This window comes from Dendrobates tinctorius, unplaced genomic scaffold (genome assembly GCF_039654945.1).
Source record: "Dendrobates tinctorius isolate UK_male_01 unplaced genomic scaffold, ASM3965494v1 ptg000130l, whole genome shotgun sequence".
Taxonomy (NCBI): Eukaryota; Metazoa; Chordata; class Amphibia; order Anura; family Dendrobatidae; genus Dendrobates; species Dendrobates tinctorius.
The window spans coordinates 4,993,977-5,006,054 of NW_027361798.1; the positions used below are offsets into that span (position 1 = coordinate 4,993,977).

The window sequence follows — 12,078 nt, forward strand, 5'->3', positions numbered from 1 at the left end:
ATGGGGGGCACCAGGAGGGACATGGGGGACCAAAATGGGGGGTATTATTAGAGGGGCCAGATCCAGGGACTTAACTACTGTATGGAGGCCAAAATGAGGAGCCTACATTACTGGTTTATGATGGCAAGTGACCAGTCATAATTTCTGTAGGGGTGAATTAGGGGACATTATTACTTCTTTAATATAATTTACTTTTTAAAATACAGTATTCCATGGGGGAAACAAAAGGGAGGTACTGTTACAGGGCGCACCATGTTGCCTTTTTTTTTTATCTGCGTAGTGTAGAAAACAGGGAAAAGTGGGGAATGACCTCTGGAAGCAATCAGCTAAAGATAACTTATTTTCTGCAGAGACGAGTCCAGGCTGAAAGAAATGATGGTCTGTGCTGGATGAAGAAAAGCAAAGATGAAGGACTTCAACTAGAGACGTTACTGGCGAGTCAGTATGTTACCTGTACACTTACACTATATACAGAGCTCGTATATAATGTCACCAGCGATCACTACATTACCTCTACACTATATAGCATATACAGAGCCCCTGTGTAAAAGGTCACTTGACTTGTGATCACTGTATTATCTGTACACTAGACAGAGTTCCTGTGTATAAGGTCATTGGGGATCACTGTACTACCTGTACACTGACAGTATATACAGAGCTACTGTGTATAATGTCACTGGTGATCACTGTATTACCTATACACTAACACTATATACAGAGTTCCTGTGTATAATGTCACTGGTGATCACTGTATTACCTATACACTAACACTATATACAGAGTTCCTGTGTATAATGTCACTGGTGATCCCTGTACAGACACTATATACAAAGCTCCTGTGTATGTCACTGGTGATCACTGTATTACCTGTACACTGACACTATATACAGAGCTCCTGTGTATAATGTCACTGGTGATCACTGTATTACCTGTACACTGACACTATATACAGAGCTCCTGTGTATAATGTCACCGGTGATCCCTGTATTATCTGTACACTATATGCAGAGCTCCTGTGTATAATGTCACTGGTGATTAATGTATTACCTGCACACTGACACTATATACAGAGCTCCTGTGTATAATGTCACTAGTGATCACTGTATTACCTGTACACTGACACTATATACAGAGCTTCTGTGTATAATGTCACTGGTGATCACTGTATTACCTGTACACTATACACAGAGCTCCTGTGCATAATGTCACTGGTGATCACTATTACCTGTACACTATACACTATATACAGAGATCCTGTGTATAATGTCACTGGTGATCACTGTATTACCTGTACACTATATACAGAGCTCCTGTATATAATGTCACTGGTGATCACTGTATTACCTGTACACTATATTCAGAGCTCCTGTATATAATGTCACTGGTGATCACTGTATTACCTGTACACTATATACAGAGCTCCTGTGTATAATGTCACTAGTGATCACTGTATTACCTGTACACTATACAAAAAGCTCCTGTGTATGTCACTGGTGATGACTATTACCTGTACACTATACATTATATACAGAGCTCCTGTGTATAATGTCATCGGTGATCACTGTATTACCTGTACACTATACAAAAAGCTCCTGTGTATAATGTCACTGGTGATGACTGTATTACCTGTACACTATACATTATATACAGAGCTCCTGTGTATAATGTCATCGGTGATCACTGTATTACCTGTACACTATACACAGAGCTCCTGTGTATAATGTCACTAATGATCACTGTATTACTGTATTACCTGTACACTGACACTATATACAGAGCTCCTGTGTATAATGTCACTGGTGATCCCTGTATTACCTGTACAGGCACTATATACAAAGCTCCTGTGTATATCACTGGTGATCACTGTATTACCTGTACACTGACAATATACAGAGCTCCTGTGTATAATGTCACTGGTGATCACTATATTTCCTGTACACTGACACTATATACAGAGCTGTGTATAATGTCACTGATGACCACTGTATTTGCTGTACACTGACAGTTTATACAGAGTTCCTGTGTATAATGTAACAACAGGGTTCTTAGTATTGTGGTATTTATTAATGATCCGTATTGCAATATTCAGTCTGTATGTAGTGGCAATATGTGGTTTGGTCAAGGTGTGGCGGTATTTCTCCCTTATACACAATGAGGTATTGGTCGGTCACCGAGTAGTGGTAATATGTGGTCTAGTCATGGTGTGATAGTATTTTCCCCCTTGTATGTGGTATTATTTGGTCACTATGTGGTGGTAATGTGGTCTGGTCATGGTGTGATGGTATTTGTTCCTTGTAGTTGGTACTATTCATTCACTATGTAAGGGTAATATGTTGTCTGGTCATGGTGTGGCAGCATTTTTCACTTGCATGTAGTATTATTTGGTCACTCTGTGGTGGTAATATGTGATCTGGTCATGGTGTGGTGGTATTTGTTCCTTGTATGTAGTATTATTTGGTCACTATGTGGTCTGGTCATGGTGTGGCTGTATTTCTCCCTTGTATGTGGTATTATTTGGACACTATGTGGTGGTAATATGTGGTCCAATCATTGTGTGGCTGTATTTATCCATTGTATGTGGTATTATTCGGTCACTATGTGGTCTGGTCATGGTGTGGCAGTGGTCTGGTTATGGTGTAGCAGCATTTCTCCTTTGTATGTGGTATCATTGGTCTTGGTATAGGGGATTGTGCTGTATATCAGGGTCATTTGTTCTCTCTATTAATTAGGAGAACATTCTTTATTTCCAGTAGTGATTAAATAGCTGGAACAAGATGAACTTACAGGGACTCCAGTGAAAACAAGTAATCACCTCTCTACAGGTTAAGTGGTAAATTGATTTGTGGCGGTCTGGGATCGGCACCAGTCAGCAGAATGTGGAGCTTTTACCCCTATAAGGTCACAACTGCAATGCGAGTCTCTCGCCTCAATACCTGGCACTGAAGCCAGCACTCGTGACTGGAGTGTGCAGCTGCATGTATTTCTATGCAGCTGAACGCTTCAGTCCCGAGTGCCAGTGCCGGGTATTAAGGAGAGAGACACACGAGAGTTTCTTGCATTGCAGTTGCAAGTGTGGCCACGGCCTTAGCCTGGAGCTCATGTGCGCCTTAACCACTGATCCTGTCATTACCTCAATGGCTACACTTGTTTTTTTTTCTGGAAGCCCCAAAGAGGATGAATGGAGCTGTGGTCAGACATCGCACCTGCTGCTGCATTATAAAATGGGGATAAAACTTCCTAATTCTTCCGATTGGTGCAGTTTCTCATAGTCGGACCTAAACGATCGCTCATCCTGTAGATCGGCGTTGACTTGTTTTAATCAAAGACCCCCTTTAATGTAAGCTCCCATAGTTGTACATCCCAGTTATGGGGGAACACAGAAGATGTGCAGGAGCCGCCGGTGTTTTACAGCAGACACTCCACCATAATGGGGATAACGGCTTGCAGGTATTTGCCTATAACTGTAGGGTGGCCCCTAGGGTCCATCTTTTCTGTGGCCCCAGACACCCCAGTCCGACGCTGGTTGGGCATATGAGGCTGGTTGGGCATATTGATTTAGCGAATCCTGCTTTGAGCAGGGGGTTGGACCAGATGGCCCAGGAGGTCCCTTCCAACTCTACGATTCTATGATTCTAACAAATTACACCACCTGGGCGATAGTGACCATCATTTTCATGTCAGTAACTGATACAGAAACAGCTGTGTATGTGGGAGTCAGCTTATTAAAAAAAAAATTAAAAAAAATAAAAAAAATCACAGACCGACTTTTTGTTTGGATTTTTACAGACACATTGGAAAACCAAAATGAGACATCAGCAGAAGTCACTATAAACAAGAAAATGATAACTGCAGTCACAATCTGCACAACTTTCTACAGCTTCAAAAAAAACAATCACGGAGGCCTTAAATTTTTTTTAGTTTTTTTTTTTCTTTTACAGACAGGGAAAAGTGCCCTAGTTTTAAAAACTGTCCTGGAAACTGGATGGTTGATAACGCAGGTGGGTGAGGAACAACCAAACTCTGCTACAAAGGGTAAGGTTGTGGAAGACAGTTCCACGTCACACACAGAGCAGGACTGAGCACAGCTACAGGACACAAGGTAGTTCTACTGCATCAGTGAGGCGTCTCCTGGGGAAAGGTCTTAGCGACAGGGGAGTTACAAAGTGCTGTAAGAAATGTGTGACGCCGAAGATGAAGATGCAGCGATTGGCTGAGGAGACTTAGTGCAGCAGATGAAAGATGCATTGTAAGGAACCTTCAAAAACTGGAAGTTACCCAGCAGTGTCAGCAATATAGTCAGTATAATAACCTGAGACAGTCAGCAATACAGTCTGTATGATAACCAGAGACAGTCAGCAATATAGTCTGTATGATATCCGGTCAGTCATGAGAGACAGTCAGCAATACAGTCTGTATAATGACCAGTTGGGAGTGAGAGCAGAGAAAGTCAGCAATCCAGTCTGTATAATAACCAGAGACAGTCAGCAATATAGTCTGTATAATAACCAGAGACAGTCAGCAATCCAGTCTGTATAATAACCAGAGACAGTCAGCAATCCAGTCTGTATAATAACCAGAGACAGTCAGCAATCCAGTCTGTATAATAACCAGAGACAGTCAGCAATCCAGTCTGTATAATAACCAGAGACAGTCAGCAATCCAGTCTGTATAATAACCAGAGACAGTCAGCAATCCAGTCTGTATAATAACCAGAGACAGTCAGCAATCCAGTCTGTATAATAACCAGAGACAGTCAGCAATCCAGTCTGTATAATAACCAGAGACAGTCAGCAATCCAGTCTGTATAATAACCAGAGACAGTCAGCAATCCAGTCTGTATAATAACCAGAGACAGTCAGCAATCCAGTCTGTATAATTACCAAAAACAGTTAGCAATCCAGTCTGTATAATAACCGGTCAGGGGTCAGAGCGGAGACAGTCAGGAATACAGTCTGTAAAACAATGGGAGACAGTCAGCAATACACTTTGCATAATAACCGGTTAGGGGTGAGAGTGGAGACAGTCAGAAATGATTTGTTATTACAGGCACGAGGAGTGAATGAGAATAATGTCAGGGGCGTCATCCCCGGCTGACAGGCCTCGCCCCGCTCAGCTATGCCAACAGTCTCCTCACAGGTCGGTGCTGAGAACGAGCCGAGACCTGTAAGACCACAGCCCTGAGTAACATACAGGGGCACAGTATGACCCCCCATAACCCACTGAGGAGACTTCTCTATATATATGGCGCCTGCATATACTGTAGTGGAGCATGAGAGGTACAGGGGGGGGCGCAGATATCGATGCTTTGGAGTGCACACTGCACTGACACTGGTGGAAATGTCAGGAGTGTGACGAGAGGATCCAGTTCGTAATATACACACATATACATATGTATATATACACACACACACACCTCAAAGAAATAAAGGGACCACAAACAGCCTGTTGCAAATGGAAGTGTTCCCTTTATTTTTTTGAATATATATATATATATATATATATATATATATATATAGCACCTGCATATACTGTAGCGGAGCTGAGGACAGTATGGCGGTATTATCAGTCATATAGCTGTGATATCTGGAGACTGTATGGCGGTATTATCATCAGATATCACAGCTATATAATGACTGATAATACTGCCATACAGTCCCCAGATATCACACCTGGTCTGCAGTGGATTCCTCGCCAGCTCCTCCCGTCACTCACTGCATTCTCGGCACATTCCTCCCATTGTCAGCATCGCCCACATCTCAGTTAGTTGGCGACTACTCCGGCCCCGCAGTCCTGGGATGGGGGCCAGGATTTTGCAGCCTTGACCTTTGCCCAGGATGGTGCTGATCAGGCCGTGTGGAATTTAGGGTGAGACGGCAAAAGTGAGACGGCAAAATGGCAAAACAGCGTGTGAGAAGATTAACATCTGAGATCAGATGTGGGCGACACGAGGGTCTGAGGGGTGTGAGGGGTCCGGTCATTCCTAACACCACCACCTCTAACATCTGACGTGGAAACTCCCAACCTGCGCAGCCGGGATACAGAGCAGTGCGTCATCCGCAGCCGCCATGTACGGTATGAACGGCGTTCATTACAAGGATGGGGTAACACTAGCGGGGTGCTATGTGACGCGTTATCAGACCGCTGGTATCCTCGGGGGCAGATCTGCCTTTTTTTATCTCATGTCGATTTCGCACTGTGCGCATTCATACCAGTCTATGGGCTAACCATCGGACTGCACTCATATGTCATCAGAGTACTGTCCAATATATGGCTAGATAGGCCACGGAGGAGATGAGGAGACTAGTCACTCCGCACCGGTGATCCGACTGTTGCCTGCGAGTGGAGCGGAACGCAGCTGGCCCGATCGCACCGCAGCAGAGCCGGAGCCGGGGGGCTTATTAGCAGATCAGATCCGAAGCCGTGCGCTGGTGTGACCCCAACCAATCAGTAGAAGAATCCTGTCCTCGCCTGACAACCGGCAAGTCCAAGAAGTCCTGACTCGCGCAGCGCGTCCCTTCTCCCACACCCGTCATGCTCCCACACAGATAAGCGCTTTTTACTCAGCGGCGTTCGCATGCCATATCACAAGGACAATCTATAAAATGCCGCAACTTTCTCCAGGTAGAACTGGTTCTGACACATTGGGGACATTTTTGAGGCTATTGCCACAGAATTATACAGAGATAGATCTGTGGATGGTGGAAGCGAGCGATGGAGAGATTCGGGATCACCGCCACCTACTGATCCTGAGTTACCTCCTGTATTATAGTCCAGAGCTGAACTCACTATTCTACTGGTGCAGTCACTGTGTACATACATTATTGATCCTGAGTTACCTCTTGTTTTATACTCCAGAGCTGCACTCACTATTCTGCTGGTGCAGTCACTGTGTACATACATTACTGATCCTGAGATACATCCTGTTTTATACTCCAGAGCTGCACTCACTATTCTGCTGGGGGGATTCTGAGTATAATGTTGTGTCCTGTAATCTTCTATTACACTTTTGGGTTTCCACTTTTCACACAGCTGAAGGTTTGCTGCATTGTATCAGTGTACTTACAGCAGCAGAACAAATGTCTCGTCAGTAGTGATACATTGTAACAAAGCCTCAGCTGTGGGAATCCGGTCATCAGCAGATTACCTGTATCAAGCGGGATCCCCCGGTCTCGGTTCAGGTGTCCTTACGCTGCGGAGACAGAGTGTGAAGATCTGCAAGAGAGAGAGAGAGAAAGAGAAGCAGGTCAGAACCGAGGTCCGCTGGAGTCATCCGAGACCTGAGCATTGTTGGGGGGGCGGCGTCCCCGGTATCGGGACCATTGTTGGTGGGGGGGGGGGCGACCGTTGTTATTACATTACATCACTCGGCTGATGACATCATCACTGTTCTGTGCGGTCGATGATGTCACCGTCTGGTCGGGTGTGACACCAGCGATACCAGACATTACAGGAGCGCCGCTTGGTTGCTATGGGTAACGACACCCCTGTGGTGGCGGCCCTGGCGGCAGATCTGGCTGTAATTTGTTATTGCGGTGTGCAGGTAAACACTGGAAACAAACGTGGCGATTCAAGATGAGGCCGGGCGCGGCCAGGAGGGCGAGAGAACCGCCGCTGACACCGCGCTTCCCTACTATTGTGCCTGACGGATCCAGATACACCACGCCAAGGACCAGGCACCGCTCCACTCACTGCCAAAGCTGCATCTCAGCAGTCACGTGACCTCACAGCTCAACTCAAACTGTGCAATCGCTGTCTGCATATAGAATAGAAGCAGAATAGTGACCGCAGCTCTGGGGGTGACTGGAGGATGAGAGATTATGCAGGTCAGGGTAAGTGAAGCAGATGATTAAGAAGCTCAGTTCCTCCCCCCCCGCGGCCCCCCCAGCACCAGGCGCGGCTCCCCATACCATAGATATGACATAACTCCGCTCACTCGCAGAGCATTCGTCACCGGTGACTGACATCACCTGGCACAGCACAACTTCTGCTCCAGTCACATCCAGAGCTGCAATCACACTTCTACTGAACATGTCTGTGCTGCACCTGGGGCCAGTGATATCAGTACTGGGTATGATCACAGAAGAGAGTACACCCCCGCCAATACTCCATCTACAGCAGATCACAGAAGAGAGTACAGCCCCGCCAATACTCCATCTACAGCAGATCACAGAAGAGAGTACACCCCCACCATTACTCCATCTACAGCACATCACAGAAGAGAGTACAGCCCCGCCAATACTCCATCTACAGCAGATCACAGAAGAGATTACACCCCTGCCATTACTCCATCTACAGCACAGAAGAGAGTACAGCCCCGCCAATACTCCATCTACAGCAGATCACAGAAGAGATTACACCCCTGCCATTACTCCATCTACAGCACATCACAGAAGAGAGTACAGCCCCGCCAATACTCCATCTACAGCAGATCACAGAAAAGAGTACACCCCCACGATTACTACTTCTACAGATCAAAGAAATGAGTACATCCCCGCCATTATTCCATCCTCTCTTCCTGCAGGTCTGTTAAACGAGCCACATACTGAGGACAGTGTAACAGCGTAAATTAATGTCTACACCGCTGGCTACAGAAGTGAGTACACCCCTAAGTGAAAGCAGCCAGATTGTGCCCGATGAGCCCACCGCTTCCCGGTGTCATGTGACTCATTAGTGCCAACAGGTATCAGGTGTGAATGAGGAAGGCCGGAACAATTTTGGTCTTCTCACACCAGTCACTGGGGTCATCATGGCTCCTTATGGTGAAGATCTGAGGTTCCAAAGAAAGACTTGTTCTATGTGAAGATGGTTGAGGCTAGAAGAAGATCACCGACATCTGGACACTGACCGCAGCACGGGGCCAAGACCACCCAGCGGTGTATGACAGGGTCCACTCAGGTCCGGCCTCGCCATGGACGAACACAGAAGGTGAGTATACACGCTCAGCGTCATCTCCAGAGGTTGTCTGCTCAGAATAGATATGTGAGAGCTGCAGAGGTTACAGGGGCAGGGGGTCCATCTGTCAGTGCTCAGACCATACACAAGGGTGAGGGGGGGGGGGTCCATCTGTCAGCGCTCAGACCATACACAGGGGTGAAGGGAGGTCCACCCGTCACTGGTAAGACCATACACAGGGGTGAGGGGGGGTCCGCCTGTCAGTGCACAGACCATACACAGGGGTGAGGGGAGGTCCACCTGTCAGTGCACAGACCATACACAGGGGTGAGGGGAGGTCCGCCTGTCAGTGCACAGACCATACACAGGGGTGAGGGGGGGTCCGCCTGTCAGTGCACAGACCATACACAGGGGTGAGGGGAGGTCCACCTGTCAGTGCACAGACCATACACAGGGGTGAGGGGAGGTCCACCTGTCAGTGCACAGACCATACACAGGGGTGAGGGGAGGTCCGCCTGTCAGTGCACAGACCATACACAGGGGTGAGGGGAGGTCCGCCTGTCAGTGCACAGACCATACACAGGGGTGAGGGGAGGTCCGCCTGTCAGTGCACAGACCATACACAGGGGTGAGGGGAGGTCCGCCTGTCAGTGCACAGACCATACACAGGGGTGAGGGGAGGTCCGCCTGTCAGTGCACAGACCATACACAGGGGTGAGGTGGGGGTCCACCTGTCAGTGCACAGACCATACACAGGGGTGAGGGGGGGGGTCCACCTGTCAGTGCTCAGACCATACACAGGGGTGAGTGGGGTCCGCCTGTCAGTGCACAGACCATACACAGGGGTGAGGGGGGGGGGGTCCACCTGTCAGTGCTCAGACCATACACAGGGGTGAGGGGGGTCCGCCTGTCAGTGCTCAGACCATACACAGGGGTGAGGGGGGGGGGGTCCACCTGTCAGTGCTCAGACCATACACAGGGGTGAGGGGGGGGGGTCCACCTGTCAGTGCACAGACCATACACAGGGGTGAGGGGAGGTCCGCCTGTCAGTGCACAGACCATACACAGGGGTGAGGGGAGGTCCGCCTGTCAGTGCACAGACCATACACAGGGGTGAGGGGAGGTCCGCCTGTCAGTGCACAGACCATACACAGGGGTGAGGGGAGGTCCGCCTGTCAGTGCACAGACCATACACAGGGGTGAGGGGAGGTCCGCCTGTCAGTGCACAGACCATACACAGGGGTGAGGTGGGGGTCCACCTGTCAGTGCACAGACCATACACAGGGGTGAGGGGGGGGGTCCACCTGTCAGTGCTCAGACCATACACAGGGGTGAGTGGGGTCCGCCTGTCAGTGCACAGACCATACACAGGGGTGAGGGGGGGGGGGTCCACCTGTCAGTGCTCAGACCATACACAGGGGTGAGGGGGGTCCGCCTGTCAGTGCTCAGACCATACACAGGGGTGAGGGGGGGGGGTCCACCTGTCAGTGCTCAGACCATACACAGGGGTGAGGGGGGGGGGTCCACCTGTCAGTGCTCAGACCATACACAGGGGTGAGGGGGGTCCGCCTGTCAGTGCACAGATCATACACAGGGGTGAGGGGGGGGAGGGGTCCGCCTGTCAGTGCACAGACCATACATGGGTAAGGGGGACGCCTGCCTGTCAGTGCTCAGACCATACACAGGGGTGAGGGGGGGGGTCCACCTGTCAGTGCACAGTCCATACACAGGGGTGAGGGGGGTCCGCTTGTCAGTGCACAGACCATACAGGGGTAAGGGGGGGTCCGCCTGTCAGTGCACAGACCATACACATTGCTGAAGAGGTTATAGGGGTGGAGGATCGGCCTGTCAGTTCATCACGATGGTTTGCATGGCTGTCGTTCCAGAAGGAAGCCTCTTCTGAAGATGAATCACAAGAAGGCAACAAACACTCAAGACCCCCCAGCTAAGGACATGGATTACTGGAGCCGTGTCCTGTTCTCTGATGACACCAAGAGAAACTTATTAGGTTCAGATGGTGTCCAGCGTGTGGTGACAACAGGTGAGGAGCACAAAGACAAGTGTGTCCTGCCTACTGTCAGGCATGGTGGTGGAATGTCATTGTTTGTGGCTGCACGAGTGAGGTCGGCTGTGGGGGGGGGGGGGGCTACAAGTCATTGAGGAAACCATGAATGCGAACATGTCCTGTGATATACTGACACAGAGCATCATCCCCTCCTCTGGAAACTGGACCGCAGGGCAGTAATCCAACATACGGACCCGAAAAAACCTCCAAGACGACCCCTGCCTTACAAAGAAACTGAGGGTAAAGGTGGTGGAGCGGCCAAACGTGTTTTCTGACCTGATCCCTATGGAGCATCTGTAGGGCCTCCTCAAAAGGAAGGTGGAGGAGCACAAGGTCTCCAACAACCACCATCTCCGTGATGTCGTCATGGAGGAGGATTCCAGGGGCCACCGGTGACGTTCAAGTGACCTCCATAAGGCAGAAAATAATGGTTGCTGCACAAAATATTCACACTGGGAACAATCTGCCCATTTTCACTGAGGGGTGTACTCACTTTAGTTGCCAGCGGTTTAATGGCTGTGAGGAGACATCACTGTTACACGAGCCTCACATCGACTACATCATATCACAGTCAGATCTCAATGATGTCCAAGGAAAAAGCAGAATAAAATATGTACTAAAATGTCAGGGGTGTACTGACTTCTGTCTATCCCGGCTCGGAGGATCGCGCCTCCGTCCTACCAATGTAATCATTATGTAGTTACTCGTGTCGTAATTAATATTCACACACGGCCTCGTGTAATACAGCGCACCGCACCCACTGCCGGAGTACGACTAACGGCAAGAGACACGGCCCACACCTCCACATGAACGCACTAACATTTGACACATCCTATGTGCAGCCAGAGCTGCACTCACAATTCTGCTAATGCATCTTGTCTAGTTACACCTGCACTACAAATATATACACAAGAGGAGCGGTACTGTACAGTATATATATATATATATATATATATATATATATACACACACACACACACACACACGAGGAGCGGTACTGTACAGTGTATATATATACAGGAGGAGTGGTACTGTACAGTGTATATACACAGGAGGAGCGGTACTGTGCAGTGTATATATACACAGGAGGAGCGGTACTGTGCAGTGTATAATATATATAT

The 12,078-nt window shown here is 48.6% G+C and overlaps 1 protein-coding gene and 1 long non-coding RNA gene across 2 annotated transcripts in view; one reads left to right on the forward strand and one right to left on the reverse strand.

Moving 5' to 3' along the window:
- Positions 1-12,078, reverse strand: part of EPPK1 (epiplakin 1) — a 70,350-nt gene that overhangs the window by 34,532 nt on the left and 23,740 nt on the right. Inside the window, exon 2 of the mRNA XM_073543326.1 lies at positions 7,145-7,212. The gene's annotated coding sequence lies outside the window, so the exon portion shown is untranslated. The remainder of the gene's footprint in view (positions 1-7,144; positions 7,213-12,078) is intronic.
- LOC141047950 (uncharacterized) overlaps positions 1-12,078 on the forward strand; it is a 79,344-nt gene that overhangs the window by 8,095 nt on the left and 59,171 nt on the right. The window lies entirely within an intron of this gene.